The sequence below is a fragment of the Phyllostomus discolor genome, chromosome X, assembly GCF_004126475.2.
Source record: "Phyllostomus discolor isolate MPI-MPIP mPhyDis1 chromosome X, mPhyDis1.pri.v3, whole genome shotgun sequence".
NCBI lineage: Eukaryota > Metazoa > Chordata > Mammalia > Chiroptera > Phyllostomidae > Phyllostomus > Phyllostomus discolor.
Window position 1 is genome coordinate 22074424 of NC_050198.1, and position 22652 is coordinate 22097075.

General features: G+C 37.8%; 1 long non-coding RNA gene across 1 annotated transcript; it reads left to right on the forward strand.

The window, feature by feature from the left end:
- The first annotated feature begins 1067 nt into the window (after positions 1-1067).
- Positions 1068-9778, forward strand: LOC118498443. Its single transcript, XR_004900933.1, has 3 exons — positions 1068-1186; positions 1559-1561; positions 9747-9778. It is a non-coding gene; the product is annotated as an uncharacterized LOC118498443 (long non-coding RNA).
- The last annotated feature ends 12874 nt before the right edge of the window (positions 9779-22652 follow it).

Consider the following 22652-nt stretch of genomic DNA (forward strand, 5'->3'; position numbering starts at 1 on the left):
TCTCATATCCACTTTCCTTTCTTATAATAGTTGTAGTCTCTTTACACCCTTATTAATGCTGGTTTATTTGCAGTTGATAGTGGGATTCTGGGGAGGGGAGAGTTATTTTTGTGGGTGTGGGTTTGTTTCCTGGGCTTTGTGGTTTTGTTCTGACAGCACCTGCACAACAGCACACAAGATGTGGTGAGCAGAATGATCTTCAGTCAATCAGCTAGAGGGAAAAACCCACCAAAGAAAGATCCAACAAAAATCAAAACCCAGTTACATCCGGAGAACCAGCATAAAAGGCATAAAAGACATCCCAAGAACATCTAGATCAGGAGATCAAAGAGAATGCACTACTGAATCTCACAGGTCTCCTACCATAGAAGTTCCTACCACAAAGTCAGGAAGTGAAAACAGATCAATTTAAGAAGCAGAAGCAAACAAGGAGAGTACTAAAAATAATGGGAAGACAAAGAAACAACCCCCAATCAAAGGAAAAGAAGGAATCCTCAGAAAGAATGATAAATGACACAGAGACAAGTCAATTATCAGTTATTGAGTTCAAAGCAATGGTTATGAGGAAGATCAATGAGCTCAGTTCAAATTACCAAAAAACTATAGGGAAACTATGAGGGACTTACTGCAAACTATATCAGCATAAAAATGACACAGAGCACGGGGTGGTGTGGCTCAGCAGATTGAGTGTTGGCCTGCAAATCAAAGGGTCACAGACTCTATTCCCAGTCTAGGGCACATGCCTGGGTTGCAGGCCAGGTCCCCAGAAGGGGGCATGTGAAAAGCAACCACACATTGATGTTTCTCTCTCTGTCTTTCTCCCTCCCTTCCCCTCTCTAAAAATAAATAAATAAAATCTTTAAAAAAAATTTTTAAATGACATAGAAACAGTCAACAAGGGCCAAGAGGAAATGAAGAATACAATTTTTGAATTAAACAATACAGTAAAAGAAATCCAAAGCAGGCTAGATGAAGGAAGGGATCGAATAAGTGAGCTGGAGGACAAGGTAGAAAAAACTCCCAAAAAGAGCAAGAAAAGGAAAAAAGACTAAAAAAGAATGAAGAGGCCCTGGCTGGTGTAGCTCAGTGGATTGAGTGTGGGCCTGCGAACCAAAGGGTCGTGGTTCGATTCCCAGTCAGGGCATATGCCTGGGTTGTAGGCCTGTTCCCAGCAGGGTACACATGAGTACACAGGGTACGCAACCATACATTGGTGTTTCTCTCCTTTCCTTTCCCTTTAAAGATAAATAAATAAAATCTTAAAAAAAAGAATGAAGAGGGGTTAAGGGAAATGCAGGACAACATGAAATGTAATAATATCCATATAATAGGGATACCAGAAGGAGTAGAAGAGGAGCAAGGAATAGAAAACCTGTTTGAACAAGTAATGATAGAAAACTTCGCTAATTTGATGAGAGAAGGAGCCACACAAGTCTAGGAAGCAGAGAGGGTCCCAAACAAGAGGATATCAAAGAGGCCCACTGGAAGACACATCATAATTAAAATGGCAAAATTTAAAGACAAAGAGAGAATCTTAAAGGCAGCAAGGGAGATACAGGAAGTAACATACAAAGGAGCCCTGATATGGCTAGCAGCTGACTTATCAACAGAAATATTGTAATGTTTCTTCTGGCTTGTAAGCCAGAAAGAAATGGCAAGAAATATTCCAAGTAATGAAAAGCAAAAGCCTGAACCAGACCTACTCTATCCAGCATGGCTCTTCATTAAAATGGAAAGTGAAATAAGGATCTTCCCAGAAAAAGGAAGGCTAGAAGAATATACCTCCACCAAACCAGCATTGAAAGATATGCTAATGGGACTGCTTTAAGAAGAGGAAGAAAAACAGTGAGAGAAAAGGGAACAAAGGTACAAAGGGATTAAATAGCAATGAATAGCTATCCATAATGACCGTAAATGTAAATGGATTAAATGTTCCAATAAAAAGACATTGGGTAGCTGAATGGATAAGAAATCATGACTTGAACATATGCTGCCTATAAGAGACCCGCCTCAGGACAAAGACCTACAGAGACTGAAAATGAAGAGTTGGAAAAAAAATATTCCAAGCAAACAGAGAGGGAAAACAAAAAGCCTGCATACATATACTTATATCTGACAAGATAGACTTCAAAACAAAGGCCACAAAAAGAGACCAAGAAGGACACTTCATAATACTCAAGGGAAGAATCCATCAAGAAGTCATAAACACTATGAAGATATATGCACTCAACATAGGAGCACCCAAATATATAAGGGAAATCTTGGAAGACTTCAAGAAAGATAGACAGCAACACACTTACACTAGGGGATATTACACCCCATTGTCAAAAATGTATACATCTTCCAAACGAAATACCAACAAGGATATTGTAGCATTGAACAATGCCCTAGACCAAATGGACTTAACTGATGTATATAGAAACTTTCATCCCAAAGAAGTAAAATACACATTCTTTTCAAATGCACATGGAACATTTTCAAAGATAGACCACATGATAGGACACCAAACAAGCCTCAACAAATTCAAGAAAATTGAAATATCAAGCATCTTGTCAGACCACAAGGCCTGAAACTAGAAACCAACCTCAAGGAAAAAACTCAAAAACACTCAAACTCATGGAGATTTAACAGCATACTATTAAACAATGAATGGGTTAATAATGAGATCAGGGAATAAATCAAAAAGTTTCTGGAAACAAATGAAAATGAACTCACAACAGTCCAGTAACTTATGGGACACAGTGAAGGCAGTCCTCAGAGGGAAGTTCATAGCAGTACAGGCCTACCTAAAAAAGAAGAAACATTTCAAATAAACAACCTAACCCTATGCCTACAAGAACTGGAGGAACAAAAACAAACAAAGCCCAGAGAAAGTAGAAGGAAGAAAATAACCAAGCTCAGAGCAGAATTAAATGACATAGAGACTAAAAGAATAATTCAAAGGATCAACAAATCCAGAAGCTGGTTCTTTGGAAACATAAACAAAATCAACAAAGATTTAACCGGACTTATCAGGAAAAAAAGAGAGAGGACACAAATAAACAAAATGAGAAATGAAAGAGTAGAGACTACAGCTGATACCATGGAAATAGAAAGGATTATAAGAAATTACTACAAAGAACTATATGCCAAGAAATTTGAAAAGTAGGTGAAATGGACAAATGTCTAGAAAAATATAATCTTCCAAAATGGAATGAAGAAGAAGCAGAAAGCTTGAACAGACCAGTAACAGCTGATGAAATCAAAGCAGTAATAAAAAATCTCCTGGCACACCAAAGCCCTAGACCAGATGGTTACAGAGGAGAATTTCACAAATTCAATAGCTTTAAGGAAGAGCTATGCCCTATCCTTCTCAGCTTATTCAAAAACAAAACAAAACAACAACAACAACAAAAAAAAAACACCCAAGAAGAGGGAGGACTCCCAAACTCTTTTTATGAAGCCAGGATCATCCTAATCCCAAAACCATATAAAGACAAAACAAAGAAAGAGAACTATAGGCCAATATTGCTGATGAACATAGATGCTAAAATCCTTAACAAAATATCAGTAAACAGCATCCAGCAATACATTAAAAAGACCATACAGCATGATCACATGGGATTCATCCCAGAGATGCAAGAATGGCACAACATTCACAAATCAATAAATGAAATCCATCACATAAATGAGAGGAAAGAGAAAAATCACACGATCATATCAATAGATACAGAAAAAAATATTTGATAATATACAACACCCATTTATAATAAAAACATTCAGCAAAGTGGGAGTAGAGGGAGGATTCCTCAACATGATAAAGGCCACATATGAGGAATCTACAGCCAATATGATACTCAATAGGCAAAAAGTAAAAGCTTTCTTATTAAGACCAGGAACAAGACAAGGATGTCTGCTTTTATCACTTCTATTCAATACAGTATTGGGTGTCCTAGCCCCAGCGATCAGACAGAAAAGAAATAAAAGGTATCCAAATTGGAAAGGAGGAAGTAAAACTGTCACTGTTGGCAGATGACATGATAGTGTACATAGAAAACCCTATATACTCCACCAAAAAACTGTTCAACCTAATAAGCGAATTTGGCAAAACAGTAGGGTTCCAAGTAAATATTCAGAATCCAAATGCATTTTTATATAGCAACAATGAAAGATCAGAGTCAGAAATCAGGGGGAAAATGCCATTTTCTATAGTAACAAGAAAAATAAAGTACTTAGGAATAAACCTTAACAAGGAGGTGAAAGACCTGTACTCAGAAAACTACACAGCGCTGAAGAAAGAAATTAAGAAAGACACAAATAAATGGAAGCATATACTGTGTTCATGGATTGGAAGTATTAACATCATGAAAAAGTCCATATGACCCAATGCAATTTATAGATCAACACAATCCCTATTAAAATACCAATGACATATTTCACAGATATAGAATAAACATTTCAAGAATTTATATGGAACCATAAAAGACGCCAAATAGCCACAGCAATTTTGAAAAGGAAGAACAAAGTAGGAGGGATCACAGTACTTGACATGAAACTATATTACAAGGCCACAATAGTCAAAACAGTCTGGTACTGTCATAAGAACAGACACATAGACCAATGGAACAGATTAGAGAGCCCAGAAATAAACCTAAGTCTCTATGGTCAATCACTACTTGCTGAAGAGGGCAGAAGCATAAAATGGAGTAAAAATACCTTCTTCAACAAATGGTGTTGGGAGAGCTGGACAGCTACATGCAAAAAAAAAAGTGAAGCTGACCATCAACTTACACCATACACAAAAATAAATACAAGGTGGATAAAATACTTAAACATAAGCCATGACACCATAAAAGTCCTAGAGGAGACATAAGGAGCAAAATCTCAGATTTTCCATGCAGCAATATTTTCACTAATATCTCCCGTAGGGCTAGGGACATAAAGAAAAGAATAAACAAATGGGACTTCATTAAAATACAAAGCTTCTGCATGGCTAAAGAAAACATTAGGAAAATGAAAAGGGAACCAAACATATGGGAAAATATATTTACCAATGATGTCTCAGACAAGGGTTTGATATCCAAAATTTATAAAGAACTCACATGACTCCACACCAGAAAGACAAAAAATCCAATTAAAAAATGGGCAAAGGACCTGAACAGACACTTCTCCAAGGAGGACATACAGAGAGCCCAGAGACATATGAAAGGATACTCAGCATCACAAGCCATCAGAGAGATGCAAATTAAAACCACAGTGAGATACCACTTCACACCAGTCGGAATGGCCATCATGAAGAAATTAACAAACAGTAAGTGCTGGTGAGGTTGTGGAGAAAAGGGAACCCAGTATACTGTGGTGGGAATGCATTCAGGTGCAACCACTGTGGACAACAGTATGGAATTTCCTCAAAAAACCGAAAGTGGAATTGCCCTTTGACTCAGCAATTCCACAGCTGTGGTTATACACTAAGAATCCTGAAACACTAATTCAAAAGAACCTATGCGCCCCAAGGTTCATGGCAGCACAATTTAAAATAGCGAAGTGCTGGAAGCAGCCTAGGTGCCTATCAGTAAATGAGTGGATAAAAAAATGCGGTACATTTACACAATGGAATACTATGCAGCAGAAAGAAAGAAGGGGGTCCTACCCTTCATAACAGCATGGATGGAACTGGAGAGCATTATGCTATGTGAAGTAAATCAGATGGTGAAAGACAAATACCATATGATCTCACCTATAAATGGAACGTAATCAACAAAACAAACAAGCAAGCAAAATATAACCAGAGACACTGAAATAAAGAATAAACTGACAGTAACCAGAGAAAGGGAAATAATGGGGAAAAAAGAAAAAGGGTCATCAAAAAACATTTATAAAGGACCCATGGAAATGCAAAAGAGAGGAAGAATTTAAGGTGGAAGGTGAGGGTGGGTGTGGGAGGGGAAAGTGGTGGTGGGAAAATGGAGATAATTGTATTCAAACATTAATAAAAATGATTAAAAATAAGTATGATTAATATGTTAAAGGCAGTAATGGGTTAATAGACAACACATAAGGGCAGATGAGTAATTTAAGTGGAGAGGTGGAAGTTCTAAGAGTTTTTGTAGAGCTGGAAATCAAAAGCCTTATAATATAAATAAAAAATTTCCTTTGATAGGCTTATCAGTAGACTGGATACAGCCAAGGAAAGAAGCAGAAAGCTGAAAGATAGGTCAATAGAAACTTCTCAGACTGATATGGAGCAATATCATACTGTCTGAAATCCTTCAATAACATATAAAATAGTAATTTTACTATAATTATATTTACCAAATAATTAAAACATATTTTGAGATGAAATATGAGATTGAATAGGGATCATGCCTTTCAATCAAAAAACTATATTGGTCAATAAAATGTCTCAGTAATGTGATTACTTATAATCATTACAACCAGAAATTTGGGGAAGCAGGCTGTATGTATTGGTTCAGCTATTTTAGCAGAGACTAAATAACAGTGGTTTTAACAAGAAGGAAGTTTTATTTCTCTTCCATATGAAAGTCCAAGCTGGTAGATAGAAGGATAAAGAAGCCCTAATCTACAAACTTATCAAGAGACTCACTTTCCTTTCCCCTGCTGTTCTTGCCAATCCATTGGATCCTCCTCATTCTCAGAGTCAAAGAAGGCTCATTATCATCACATCTGTTTAAACCCATGCAGGGGGAGACAAAATGAAATTGAGGCCAGACACCTTCTTTTTAAGGGTATTACCCAAAAGTTGCACACCGGAACTGGTAGCCAAACGTAGCTGCAGAGTGTTCTGGGAAATGTAGTCTTTAGCTGGTGGCTACCCAGTTTAACAGTGGAGGTTTCTAGTGCTAAAAAGAAAAAGAAAGAATGCATATTGAGAACATTAAGCAGTCTAGATTATAGTCCACTCTCTGGCCACCCAAGCATCCGTGCATATCACTTTCTCCACAGAAACAACCCAAACTGCTATGCAGTTACTTTATCTAACTCAAAACTCAGCATGTCTGGATGGTGCATATTTCTATTAGGTTTGGATGTGACTTCTCAAGGTCTGGAAATCTATAAATTTAAATACAAATGATTAACCTCTGCATTATCTAATGTGCTGTGGTGAAGAGGGATAAAATAACCACACTTAAAGCTCCTATTCCAGAAAAGGAAAGAATGGGAAACATGGTACTTATTGTCCATTGCAATTACCAAATTCTGCTACCAGCAATTGTGAAAAGTTAATGCCCTGGCAGTGGAGTGACACTAGTTCTGCTCTGGGAATAACTCCTTTGTCTCTTATCCTGGATGGCTGCATTTGAAATGGGTTGCAGTTTTTTATAGCCCAATTTCAACCAGTACAGATTTGAGGGATTAGGGGTTATTTTACGGTTTAAATAGGTTTGGGCATTATAATTCCATAAAAAATTTAAAAAACTACTAGTTTATTTGCTTTCAATCAGTCCCAGGTAAAAGCAACTAGGAACAGTAGTTCTTAAGTTTGTCAACATTTTCCTTTATTTACTAACCTCTGTGCTCAACTCTTGTCTTCTTCCTCAATAATTTTTCTTGTTTCTCAGTATAATGGTGGCTAACTTGAAGTCACCTGAAACCAAGAACTTTGAAGAGATTATAAAACCCTTAATCTAATCATTCCTGCTGGTCTGGTTTCCATTTTTTGGCCAAGAACAATGATGTGAGATGTTCTTGAGAAAGGCTTGGAGAGCCACAGTCTTAACTCTGGTGTTGAAAGTATGGAAGCAGTTGCTTTTTTCCAAAATTACAAAACCTTAAATTATCGAATTCTCAATCGATTTAGATTGTAGGCTGCAAGCTGAAAGCATCCCTTAGTAAAAATCTCTTCCCTTTCATCTTTTTAAAAAAAGTGGTTAACTGTTTCTTTCCTGTATTTAGTTCTTGACAACAGTACTTTGGTAAACAAAGTCATGATGTACCAACAAAGTGACTTTTGTAACTACTTCCCCATGAGCTTTGATCTAAGTAGGCAGATGGACTTTCTTCAAATACACTGAAAATTGGTTTACCACATGTTTGTTATGAAATAATATTAGTCACCATGTACTCAGACTGCATTATTTGTTTCCTCGCTGCCTGCTGCTAAGCAAGTAGCATATATTCCAGATTCTGTTATATCAGCCCTGCTTCTGGTAGCAAACTCAGTGTTAGTTTGTTTGCCTACTTTAACAGAGATCATATTACAGTGATTTTTTACAAAAGATAGATAGTTTATATCTCTCTCACAGAAAAGTCTGACTGGGAGGTAGAATAGAGAAGAGGGAAACTACTTTAAAATGTTATCCAGAGACCCAGCTTTCGTCTCTCTTTTTGCTTTACTATTCACAAAGATGTTTTCATGTTGATTAAGTGGTTTCACCAACACTTATCTGGATTTTTGGACTACAGAAACAGGAAAATGGAAGTGGAAGACTTGAATCTTCCTTTTAATACTGTGACAGAGATTCAGATATCACTTCCATTCTGGTGTGCCAGAGCTGGCTCATAGCAGCTTTAAGCAGCTCAGAGAGCACGTGTTAATTTTCAAGATTTTGTTAGCTGGTTGTTAAAACACAGTCATCATTAAATATTGTAATACAAATTTACTATTAACAAATAGTTATTAAAAAGGTAAATATTTTAAGCTGTCTTTTCTTATTTTCTCCATTTACTCTATTACTACATTATCTATGGTCTATTGATGTTATTTGCATCTAGTTACCATAGATAGGAATACTATATAATGGTATTTTTTTGCTCCTTGAAAATCTTTTCATTTAGTGACATTGTATCTTGAAATCGACATGGTGGGAGTATTTACACTGTATAAATCAGCAAATGCTACAAATTAGGGCTTCCTCACCTCCTCCCCTGGAGCTTGTAGTTAAAAATTTATAACACATAATTGCTTCCACTATAGCTCTTTGACCAGATTTTACTGACACGGACACATCTAGCTGCAAGGGATGCTAGGACATGCAGTCTCTACCTTGGTGTCCATATGCCCACCTAAGCTTAGGAATTTTATTTAATTATTTTCAAAATGTTTTATTTATTTTTTTAGAGAGGGGAAGGGAGGTAGAAAGAAAGAGAGAGAAACATCAGTGTGAGAAAGAAACATCTATTGGTTACCCCTCTCACGTGTCCCCAAGTGAGGACCAGATCTGCAATCCATTCTTCTCTTTGAGTAACAATGACCATCTCACTGAGGCACACCAGTCGGCTTAGGGATTTTATTACAATGAGAGAGCATAACACATATTGGGTAACAATAAGCACTCTCATGGGAAGAGTAAGCTCTGGACACTATATCTAGAACTGAGATTCACTTTGTTCATTAGCAGAGATGATAATAAACCCAAAATAGTGACTTTAGTGCTTGTGTAGTGCACCATCACAAGATTAATGAAAATTATCAATTTCAGTTTATGCTAGTATACTAAGAATACAAACAAGCTCCCTGTCCTGTGTCCAGTTTCTAGAAAATGCAAAAAAAAAGTAAATATATAAATAAATCTATAAATGTACTGGAAAGCAAGAAAGTGACCCCTTTGTACCTCCAGAAACTATGAGGAATTACTGAGAGGAAGAAAAAATGGTATAGGGTTGAATAATATATCTAAAACCTGCCTTACCAGTGTGGCTCAGTGGACGGAGTGCCAGCCTGTGAACCAAAGGGTCGCTGATTGGATTCCCAGTCAGGGCACATGCCTGGGTTGTGAGCCAGGTCCCTGATAGGGGGCATGAGAGAGGCAACCACACATTGATGTTTCTCTCCCTCTCTTTCTCCCTCCCTCGCCCTCTTTCTAAACATAAATAAATAAAATCTTTAAAAGAAACCCTCTGGTTCCCTTAACTCTACAGTTATGAAAGAAAGAAAGAAAAGAAGAAAGAAAGAAAGAAAGAAAGAAGAAAGAAAGAAAGAAAGAAGAAAGAAGAGGAATAAGGAAGAAGAAGGAAGGAGGAAGGAAGGAAGGAAGGAATTGAAGGAAGGAAGGAAGTGAAGAAAAAGAAGAAAAAGAAAGACAAGAAAGAAAGAAAGAAAAGAAAGAAAGAAAGAAAAGAAAGAGAAGAAATGTACCTAAACCTAAAATAGTCCAGGTGACTAGGCTTTGAAAAATAGAAACCACCCACAGAGAACTCTATACCTGGCTCCACTTTCAGGGAAATCTAAATTAAAACAACAAGTGTACTCAGTATAAATGAAAGTCTGTAGTTTTGATTTACTAGGGAACTGAAATGTGTGGTATCTAGCTCCTCCTTCCTCATTGCAGTTCTCTGTTTTAAATTTTTTTAAATATTTTGAACTTTTTAAAAAGATTTTTATTATTTATTTTTAGAGAGGGGAATGGAGGGAAAAAGAGAGGGAGAGAAACATCAATGTGTGGTTGTCTCTCCGTGGCCCCAACTGGGGACATGGCCTGCAACCCAGGCATGTGCCCTGACTGGGAATCGAACCTGCAATACTTTGGTTTGAAAGCCCGCGCTCAATCCACTAAGCTATACCAGCCAGGGCTTCAATGCAGTTCTTATAAAGGGCAAGTAGTGTTTAAAAGTTTTAAGTTCTGTAAATATTTTTTTCAAGTGATATACCCATGCTTTACAATTTAGCACTCAACTGAGACTTCTAAAGCAAGAAAGATAGGACTGGATGCAATGTTTATCTTGGATCTGTTTGCAGAGTAATGTCCATACAACCCTTTGTTCTTCCTATATTAAAATATAATAAAGATAGTTTGGACTGCCTAATATAGTCAGAGACCTTGTCTTATGCATATATGATTTATATTAAATGAACATTCTATCCAAACATTTTAACTTTTACATCATGTTAGAACTGAAAACAAGAAAAAAAGCCAGTGGTGTCTGTTTTTCATAGTATTTCTACAAGTTATGGATTAATTTTAAATGTTTTATAATAAGAATGGCTAATGCTTCTATGGGGTTAACAGAACTGAGAAAGGCTGTACAGATAAATATTGGACATCTGGGTTCTGGAAGAATCTAAAATTACAAAATTATTTTAAATCATTTATCTATTAGGTTTTGACAATTGGATATAGTTTTTGTAATAATATTAATTGAGCACTTACTATGTGCAAAGCACTGATACACCCTAAAATAAACACAAAGAAGCCCTCAAGGAGCTTGCAATCTAGAGAGGAACAAAAGAAAGATATTTCAGCTTAACTTTTGTATTGAGGGCAAGTACATATAGGGTAGGTTTACAGTTGTTTGTATGAAAAATAATATAATAATTAATAAATAATAATATAAAAATAAACTCTGTGTTTCATATTCTCACAATGGTAAGCCAACTTTTGCACTACCCTATATTGTCCCATCTTTAAAACTGGTGCTGTCTTTCTAACTGAGAATGCCTAAGCTAGGATATTTCTAATACTGGACAGTAGATCTGTATGTAATTCTTCATTTTCTTGACTATTCAAAGAGCATAGCCTCAATCCCTTAGATTAGAGGGAGAGATACTTTTCCTTTTATAATAAGCCCGTTTTTCTTTTAAAGGGGCTGCATTAGGAGAGTAAGGATAGAGGACAGGACTGAGATGATAATTTCTCACAAACACTTTGAAACTTTGTTTTTAGCTATGACAGAAACTAAGTTTAATAATGCACATGTTTTCTCAGCCTTTTTCTTTCTTTCACCTCTTGAGAATCCTGGGTTGTTGGAGCACCGATGCTAGGGTATTACTGTATTTTTTGGACTATAAGATGCACCTTTCCCCCCACCAAATTTGGGAGGAATAATGGTTGTTAATGCTGCTGTGAATTCTGTTTACATTTACATTGGTGAAATACTTATGTTATTTATGTTATTAATATTTTACCACATTTCGTGCTTCAATTTTTTTTCCCCTATTTTCCTCTAAAACCTAGCTGCATTTATGGTCTGAAAAATATGGTAAGTGGAGAGAAGAATCAGAGATAGTGAAGCCCCAAGTTGATTACATGTGAAAGGTATAGCACTACCCTCCAGAAGATGAGAATAGTTCCCCCCTGAAAATGCTGAGAGCTATGTGAGAGAGGCCACTGGGGAGATTATGAGAGAGGAGAGAGTTGGAGAAGCCACCATAAATGAATGAGCGAGTGATGCCTAAGAGAGGACTTTGGGGAAGTTTTGTTCCATGGTGAGGTGTAGTTCTTCTTTATTGCTTCGTAAAGAAGCTTCAGAAAATGCCTACATGGTTTTACAAAGCTTTTTAGAATCAGGACAGGCATATTTTGTGTGGGTCAGTGGGTGAGGAGGATTGTTTATTTTGATGTCATTTCACTAGGATGCCTTAAGAAAGGGGTAAGACTGCTCATGCTAATTGAGGATGAAGGAGAGTGAATTCCATCCAGTTGAAAATACAATAGTATTGAACTCTAGGCAGAAGAGTGAGATCCTTAATATTCTCCCTCCATTCCCCTTCTTTTTTCAGTCTCTTGGTTCTAGATTTGGGGTAGTGTAAAGTGTTGCTGACCAGGAAACAAGTGATTTGGAATCAAAATTCTTTGTTCCATTTGTTAGGCATGGGGCAACTTCATCTTTCTGAGCCTTAGTTTCCTCATATGTAAAATGAATATGACAGTAATTGCTCTGCCTATTACACAGAATTGTTTGAGAGTGTTAAACCTCCTTGCAGAGTGTGATAGAAATATAAGAGATTGCTTTGGTATCTTCCATTTCCTGAGGTCTTCTAATTTATTAGTGTGTATAACACTGCCCTTCCTTCCAACAGGTAGTTGCAACTTTATATGGTGGACTTCTAAAGATTAAATATGCTCTGAAGCACAAGGAATGGTAGAATTTCATCACAAAAACAGATATTGGTGAGGAGGTAGAAGTGGAAGCTATTTTTCAAATATATCACATAGGAACTGAGCTGTCTTTTGTACTTGAGGGCAAAACTAAACATGACATATTACTTCAATGTTTAATCTTTCCATTTTGAATTTAATTTTGCTTTAAAGAATGGTACCAATTTTATGTTTGAACAGTAACTCTCCTATCTCTCACTTCTCCAGTTTCATATTTAACCATACATGATATTAAATTGACAGACTTTCTGAGAATTTACATTTCAGAGAATTATTCTCTGTAACTATAAGAAAATTAACATTGGCTTGTTTAAATTATATCTTTGCAGCCAAATACCAGACTATTTATTATAATTGAAAGAGAAGTTTCAAATTGAGATGACAACAGGTAGCATAAATAGTTTAACCTTTGTTTCTTCAGATCAACAATTCATACTGGATGTTACCAAATCCAGGGTTCATATAATACAAAAGCTATTTTAAAAAAATAATACCTCATCTTGGGTGGTCTGAGGTGAATTAATGTTGTAACGAATGGGAAAAGAATGGGAAATTACAGAGGGGATCTAAGATGGCGTCGGAGTAGGAAGGAGCAGATTTGGCTTTCCTCTGCTCAGGGGAGAAAATCCTGACCGATCTATGGAGTAGAAAGTCAAGCAACCAACATATTTCAGCATTTTTGAAAACAGAGGACCAAGGATTGTGGCAGAACCGAAAGAACAAAGAACGGATCCTAAGGGAGTGCTGCAACAAGGTAGGGTCCCAGGACAAGCGTGTGGTCCCGGGGCTGCAGCCCCAGGCCCGGGGGCTGCGGCTGGGTTTACCATAGGGTTATTGGGAGAGAGCCAGGTCAACTGCTCCCTCCCCAGCCGGGCAAGGTCTGAGTGGCTCTGGGAGGAATCCAGGTGCTGGCAAACACACCGGGGTGGTGAGCAGCTTTGGAGGCGGTGGACACCAGAGCCAAGTCGCGCAGCAGACCCGGACTCCCACAGTCACCGTTCGGGCTGGAGCTTTGGCGGTGAAAGAAGCCAGGCCACTGTGGGGAGCAGCAGGCTCGAACGGGAGGAATTTCTCAAGAGGAAGGAGTGAATAGACACAGACACTGTTTGGGGAATTCTCCTAAAGTGATCAGTGGCTCTAGCCTGTCTGCTCCCCAGCTGTGAGAGCGCAGGCACGGGCACGTGCCTGCACCGGTGGCCCATGTGCCGCACCCACGGCGGATGGGCCGTGCCTGCTCACGGGAGCACCGGCGCAGGGGCGGCGCCTGCAAGGAGAGCATCCCCACACACCAGCCCACAGCAGTAACCCTGGGGAAAGACCTGATTCCCACACCCAGGGCCCAAAGCTGAGGAGCCAGTGCGAACTCCACGGGCCAAGGAAGAAAAGCCAAACAAATCATCCTTCAGCTTGCCTCAACCAGCAAGAGCAGAAAAACCTGTTTGGCCACTTTGAATCAAGAGACTTTTTAATTTATTCTATTTTTAACAATTTTTAATTTTTAAGTTTTATTGTTTATTCTCTTTTGATTTCCTTTCCTCTCTTACCTGATTTCTTGTTTTATTCCTTCCTCCTTCCTGTCCTCCAATTTTATCTCTTCTTCCTTCCTTCGTCTGCCTTTTCCTTTTTTAAATTTTTCCTAAATACCTACAAGTGAGACAAAATCCTGGATCGGTGAAAAGACCAAAGTTGAACTCAAAGAAGGGGCATCACAACAGCTGGGACAGTGAGATAAATGTCACTCTGCTATTACAGAGAACCTGCAAGTTATTGCATATTTGTATTATTATTATTTTTCCAGTGTTCCTACATCTTTTTTAACAGTATTTTTATATCCCTCTTATTTTTGTATAGTCTGCTTTGCTAGGCTGGTTTTATTGTATGACCTGACAGCTTTCCCCTGATATCTCTTTCTATACTGTATTACTAATCTACTGTCCATTAACTCACCTGTGTCCCATCAGCATACTACTCAATGTTCTGTACTTCCTATTCTTGTTACCTAGATCTCATAGACTCTGCCATATGAATGTTGCCATAATATTATTGTAAATAACTGCTGTTCCATGCAATTGTAATTACTTCACAACAACCCCCCCCAGATCTTAGCCCATTTCAAAGTTTCCTGAACTCTATTACTGTAGTGGCTAACTCTATTCTCTCACACACTACACCTATTTACTATCCTTTACTCTCACCTTACCCCAGAATCTGACCGCCCACAACCTCTCTGCTTTATAGATCCAGCTCACAATCCTTCCTCCCCCAACAAGAGTCTTATCTTCTTTCCATCCTTTATAAAAATCAGCTAGCTGGGTGGAAGACCACGGTTAACACTATACATAGTGAAAGGATCTCCTATATCTTCCCTACTTGCTACTACTGTAAATAGCATAGAATTCTCGGTTGCTGTCTTAAACCATTTTGCCTTCCCCCTCCAACTGATGACAAAAAAGAATAGGTGGAGGAGGTGAACACCAGGATACCCACTGGAAGAGGAAACCCAACAACAAAGGAACCACTAACAGATAACAGCAGAAGAAGGCAAAGGAGGGAGTAGTAACCACACAAACCTCAATCCAGGACTTATCTGGAAATACAACTAAACAGTAGAGACAGTACCCAATACAAACAACTGAACAAGATTTCTTTAAACCTTGTACACACAGAAGAACCAGCTTCAACACAACCTGCTCTCACCAGCACAACAAAATACAGAAGGTGGTGGACAGAGTGACCCACATTTAACCAGCTGGGGGGAAGAAACCACCAAAGAAAGACTCAACAACAATCAAAACCCAAAGGCAAATACAAAGCCAACTTAAACGACAGCCCAAGACCAGTGAGCTTGGGGGGTCAAGGAAACAGCACCACTGAAACTCACTGCTACTCTACTAAAGAAGTTCACATCATAAACCCAGGGAGCCAGAACAGATCAATATAAGAAGCTGAGGCGAACAAGAAGAGTCTCACAAACAATGGGAAGAAAAAGAAATAATCCCCAAATGAAAGGAAAGGAGGAAGCCTCAAAAAGAATGCTATATGAAACAGAGGCAATTCAACTATCAGATATTGAATTCAAAGCAGTGATTGTCAGGAAGCTCAATGAGCTCACAATGAGCTACGAGAAACTACAGGGAAGCTACAATGAACTCAATGAAAACTACATCCGCATAAAAAAGGAAATAGAAACTCTCAAAAAGGGCCAAGAGGAAATGAAGAATACAATTTCTGAACTGAAGAACACAGTAGAAGGAATGAAAAGCAGGATCGATGAAGCAGAAGATCGGATCAGCGAGCTAGAGGACAAAATAGAAGAAAACACCCAGAAAGAGCAAGAAGAGGAAAAGAGGCTCAGAAAAAATGAAGAGGGATTAAGAGAAATGCAAGACAATATGAAACGTAATAATATCCGCATAATAGGGATACCAGAAGGAGAAGAAGAAGAACAAGGGATAGAAAACCTAGTTGAACAAGTGATGATGGAAAACTTCCCTAATTTGATGAGACAAAAAGTCACACAAATACAGGAAACACAGAGAGTCCCAATCAAGAGGAACCCAAAGAGGCCCACCTCAAAAGACATCATAATTAAAATGGCAAAATTTCAAGACAAAGAGAGAATCTTAAAGGCAGCAAGGGAGAAAAAGGAAGTAACATACAAGGGGGCCCCAATAAGGCTAACAGCTGACTTCTCAATGGAAACACTCCAAGCCAGAAGAGAATGGCAAGAAATACTCCAAGTAATGAGAACCAGAGGCCTGCAACCACGACTACTTTACCCAGCAAGGCTCTCAATTAAGATAGAAGGCCAAATAAGAAGCTTTTCAGACAAAAGAAGTCTAAAAGAATACACCTCCACTAAACCAGCTCTGCAAGAGATGCTGAAGGGACTGCTTTAAGGAAAGAAAGGAAAAGAGAGAGTGAGAGAGGATCACACGTACATAAAAGGCAATGAATAAGTACCTATCAATAATAACCTTAAACGTAAATGGATTAAATGCTCCAATCAAAAGACATAGAATAGCTGATTGGATAAGAAAACATGACCCACACATATGCTGCCTACAAGAGACCCACCTGAGGATAAAAGATCAGCACAGGTTGAAAGTGAAGGGCTGGAAACAAATTTTCCAAGCAAATGGACAGGAAAAAAAAGCTGGGGTAGCAATACTCATATCTGACATAATAGACTTCCAAGGAAGGTCCATAAAGAGAGACCCAGAAGGTCATTTCATAATACTCAAGGGAAGATTTCACCAAGAAGACATAAATATTGTAAATATATATGTACCCAACATAGGAGCACCCAAATACATAAATAAAATCTTAGAGGACTTCAAGAAAGATATGGACAGCAACACAATTATTGTGGGGGATTTTAACACCTCTCTACCAAAAATGGACAGATCTTCCAAACAAAATATCAACAAAGATATTGTGGCATTGAACAATACCCTAGACGAACTGGGCTTTACTGATATTTACAGAACCCTCCATCCCAAAGAAGCTAAATACACATTTTTTTCAAGTGTACATGGAACATTTTCAAAGATTGACCACATGATAGGACACAAAACAAGCCTCAACAATTTCAAAAAAATTGAAATCATACCAAGCAATTTCTCGGATCACAAGGGACTGAAACTAGAAACCAACCACAAGGAAAAAAACCCAAAACACTCAAATTCATGGAGATTAAACAGCATGCTATTAAACAATGAATGGGTCAAGAATCATATTAAGGAAGAAATCAAACGGTTTTTGGATACAAATGAAAACGAACTCACACCAACCCAAAACTTATGGGACACAGCCAAGGCAGTCCTGAGAGGGAAGTTCATAGCGATACAGGCCCACCTAAAAAAGTTAGAAATATTTCAAACAAACAACCTAACCCTACATCTACAAGAACTCGAGGAAAAACAACAAAGACAGCCCAGGGCAAGCAGAAGGAAGGAAATAACCAAGATCAGAGCAGAATTAAATGACATAGAGACTAAAAGCACAATTCTAAAGATCAATGAATCCAAGAGTTGGTTCTTTGAAAAGATAAACAAAATCGACAAGCCTTTAAGCAGACTCATCAAGAAAAAAAGAGAGAAAACCCAAATAAACACAATCAGAAATGAAAGAGGAGAGATTACAACAGATACCACAGAAATACAAAGGATTGTAACAAATTAGTACAAAGAGCTGTATGCCAAGAAATTTGAAAACCTAGATGAAATGGACAAATTTCTAGAAAAATATAACCTTCCAAAACTCAATAAAATGGAAGCAGAAAGCCTGAACAAACCAATAACAACAAAAGAAATTGAAGCAGTAATCCAAAAACTCACAACACACAAAAGCCCTGGACCAGATGGATTCACAGGAGAATTCTACAAAGCATTTAAGGAAGAACTAACACCTGTCCTTCACAGACTATTTCAAAAAATCCAAAAAGATGGAAGACTCCCAAACTCTTTTTATGAGGCCAACATCATCTTAATTCCAAAACCAGATAAAGACACAAAAAAGAAAGAAAACTACAGGCCAATATTGCTGATGAACATTGACGCTAAAATCGTCAACAAGATACTGGCAAACCTCATCCAACAGTACATTAAGAAGATCATACACCATGACCAAGTGGGATTCATTCCAGGGATGCAAGGATGGTACAATATTCGCAAATCAGTAAATGTAATACATCACATAAACAAAAGCAAAGACAAAAACCACATGATCATATCAATAGATGCAGAAAAAGCATTTGATAAGGTACAGCACCCATTTATGATAAAAACACTCAATAAAGTGGGAATAGAGGGAGCATTCCTCAACATAATAAAGGCCCTATATGAGAAACCTACAGCCAACATTATACTTAATGGGCAAAAATTAAAATCTTTTCCACTAAGAACAGGAACAAGACAAGGATGTCCACTTTCACCACTTCTATTCAATATAGTACTGGAAGTTCTAGCCACAGCAATCAGACAAGAAAAAGAAATAAAAGGAATCCAAATCGGAAAGGAGGAAACAAAACTGTCACTGTTTGCAGATGACATGATAGTGTACATAGAAAATCCTATAGACTCCACCAAAAAACTGCTTGACCTAATAAATGAATTTGGTAAAACAGTGGGATACAAAGTCAATATCCAGAAATCAAAGGCATTTCTGTACACCACCAATGAAACAGCAGAAGCAGAAATCAAGAAAAAAATCCCATTTGAAATAGCAAAAAGAAAAATAAAATACCTAGGAATAAACCTAACCAAAGAGGTAAAAGACCTGTATTCAGAAAACTACATAACACTGAGGAGAGAAATCAAGGAAGACACAAACAAATGGAAACATATACTGTGTTCATGGATTAGAAGAATTAATATCATTAAAATGTCCATACTACCAAAAGCAATTTACACATTCTATGCAATACCTATTAAAGTACCAATGGCATATTTCACAGACATAGAACAAACACTTCAACAATTTATATGGAACAATAAACGACCCCGAATAGCTGCTGCAATTTTGAGAAAGAAGAGTAAAGTAGGAGGGATCACAATACCTGACACTAAACTATACTACAAGGCCACTGTAATCAAAACAGCCTGGTACTGGCATAAAAACAGGCACATGGACTGATGGAACAGAACAGAGAGCCCAGAAATAAACCCAAGCCTCTATGGTCAATTAATATTTGACAAAGGAAGCAGCAACATAAAATGGAATAAAAATAGCCTCTTCAACAAATGGTGTTGGGAGAACTGGACAGCTACGTGCAAAAAAATGAAACTCGAGCACCAACTTACACCTTATACAAAAATAGATTCAAGGTGGATAAAAGACTTAAATATAAAGCGTGACACCATTAAAGTCCTAGAAGAGAATGTAAGTAGGAAAATCTCAGATATTTCACGCAGAAACTTTTTTACTGACTTGTCTCCTAGAGCAAGGGACATAAAGGAAAGAATAAACAAATGGGACCTCATCAAAATTAAAAGCTTTTGCACAGCTAAGGAAAACAGTATCAAAATAAAAAGAGAACCAACTGTATGGGAAAACATATTTGCCAATGATACCTCAGACAAGGGTTTAATCTCCAAAATATATAAAGAACTTACATGACTCCACTCTAAGAAGACAAGTACTCCTATTAAAAAATGGGCAAAGGACTTGAACAGACACTTCTCCAAGGAGGACATACAGAAAATCCAAAGACACATGAAGCAATGCTCAATATCGCTAGCCATCAGAGAGATGCAGATTAAAACCACAATGAGATGCCACTTCACACCAGTCAGAATGGCCATCATAAACAAAGCAACAAACAACAAGTGTTGGAGAGGATGTGGAGAAAGGGGGTCCCTAGTGCACTGTTGGTGGGACTGCAGACTAGTACAACCACTATGGAAAGCAGTTTGGAACTTCCTCAGGAAACTAAAAATGGATCTGCCTTTTGACCCAGCAATTCCATTGCTGGGACTCTATCCTAAGAACACTAAAACACCAATACAAAAGAACCTTTGCACCCCGATGTTCATAGCAGCACAATTTACAATAGCTAGGTGCTGGAAGCAACCTAGGTGCCCATCAGTAAATGAATGGATCAAAAATCTATGGTACATTTACACAATGGAATTCTATGCAGCAGAAAGAAAGAAGGAGCTCATACCCTTTGCAACAGCATGGATGGAGCTGGAAAGCATTATGCTAAGTGAAACAAGCCAGGCAGTGAAAGACAAATACCACATGATATCACCTTTAACAGGAATCTAAACAACAAAACAAAACAAAAAAAAACTAGCAAAATATAACCAAAGACACTGAAATAGGGGATAGTGTGACAGTGGCCAGAGGGGAGAGAAGAGGGAATTTCAGGGGGGAATAGGTAGGGATTACAGTAACAAATTTTGAGGACACATGGACAAAAACTAGGGGTGGGGGTAATGGGGGGAAGGGGGGAGGGTTGGGTGGGTGAGCTGGAATGGGAGTAGGGGGGAGAAAACTGTACTTGAACATTGATTAAAATAAAAAAAAAAAAAGAATGGGAAATTACTGGCAAAGAATCCCAGAAAGATGAAGTATAAGGTAGTGGGAATTACAAGTAGTTTTTGTTTTTTTATTCATGGATTTCTAGCTTTAGAGAGCAAGAATGTATAACTTTAAAATCATGATAAAACTAATTCCTTTCAAATTTAATGTGAATAAGAGATCTACTTTTCTAATTTGCAGAGAGTTAACTGAAATGTCTAGGATTACTGGACTTAATATCCAGCTTTAGTGACTGCTTGGGCAAATTCCTTCATTTTCTGGATGAGGTTACTGTGGTCAGAGAGGTCCAGTGACTTGCCCAATCTCACACAGCAAGTAAGTTGGCAGATCTAGACATGGAGTTCTGGTTTCCTGGTTTCTCATCTAATATGTGTTCCACTGTGCCCCCAAAGAATTCCACAAGTCCATCTTTACAAGCTCTTAAAGACAGGAGATGTGACAGCTCTCTGTTAGTATTTTTATGTTGTTAAATGTAGATGTATTTCATAATACAAACTACACTGCATGATGATAAACATGTCTCTACAGTCAATGTCAAGATAGAAGATAGAAAGGCAAGTGTGGGGCAACTAATTTGCTAGCTTAGGTGGTGGAAGCTCTGCCATGTGCCCTGGAAGTTTTACTGGAAGTTCAGCATAGAAGCTATTTCTCCAACCCTTCCAAAGTTAACTCCGTAAGATTTTTATATTCATTCACAATTACCTTCCTGCTTAAGCTAGATTCTGAAATCTGGACCCTAGAATCTGTCACATGAACCTGCCTAAAGCATCACAGCCAGTAAAGGGCAGATCTAGGGCTTGAAGTCAACTCTGACTACTCTCTGTCACTCTGAAGTCTTATAAAGAAAAGTAAAAGGTCTGCCCTGACCTTATTCCAGAGTGAATTTCTTCAGTTTTCTGAAGCAATTATACGATAAATGTAGAGGCCTCAGGAAGTGAAAATCTCTAATCAGATACTTCATTGCAAAGATTGTGGATTTTACTAAAAGAACTGGAGTTATGAGCAGGGCAGAAGAGGACATTTGCTAATTCATGTCAATTCTACATCAAAAGACACTTAGATGCCCTATATGTTAAAGAAAAAATATATGAGGTTGGCAGAAGATACTGAATTAACCATAATCCTGCTTACTACTACTGGTAGTGGGACTGTTTCTGCAGAGTTAGTCACAGGAGCTATTAAGTGACCTGGAGAATATTCACTGTGGAGTGTTTAGATACCATCAGGCCCTGTGGGACTTCAGGTTGAAGCATTTGGCTTGTTGCAGTTTATTTAGTTGAATTATACTGAATTATTTGGTTAAATTAAACATAAAAATCCCTTGTGAGCAGTCTGTCCAGGGCTCTTTCAGATCTGAGAGTTGGTGCCAGTCTATTGAGCTATCCAGTGGAGACAATTATCTAGTCTTTTCTTGGAACTTCATACCAAAAATGAAAAATGTAAGTTGATTCTTCTACTACACATATTATTAATTCTAAAGATGTTTATAGATGATACATAGGTTTTAATGATTTCATGGTAAGGTCATATAAATCCAAATAACTTCTAGTTGTAGGCCAGGCTTGTCTTTAGGGATGATCATACAAAGAGTCTTTATTAGAAACATTAAAAAACCCCCTGCCATTTGCCTACTAATAGTTCACCCAGTGGGAAAGAATTACTTTAACTTCTCTCAGGTGCTTTATTCTCAATTCAGAGAAAAAGAACACCTATTGACAATTTAACAGTTCCTTTGTATTTTTGCTGAAAGAAAATTGAATAAATGTAGTGTTGCCAATGTTTGAGGTAAAT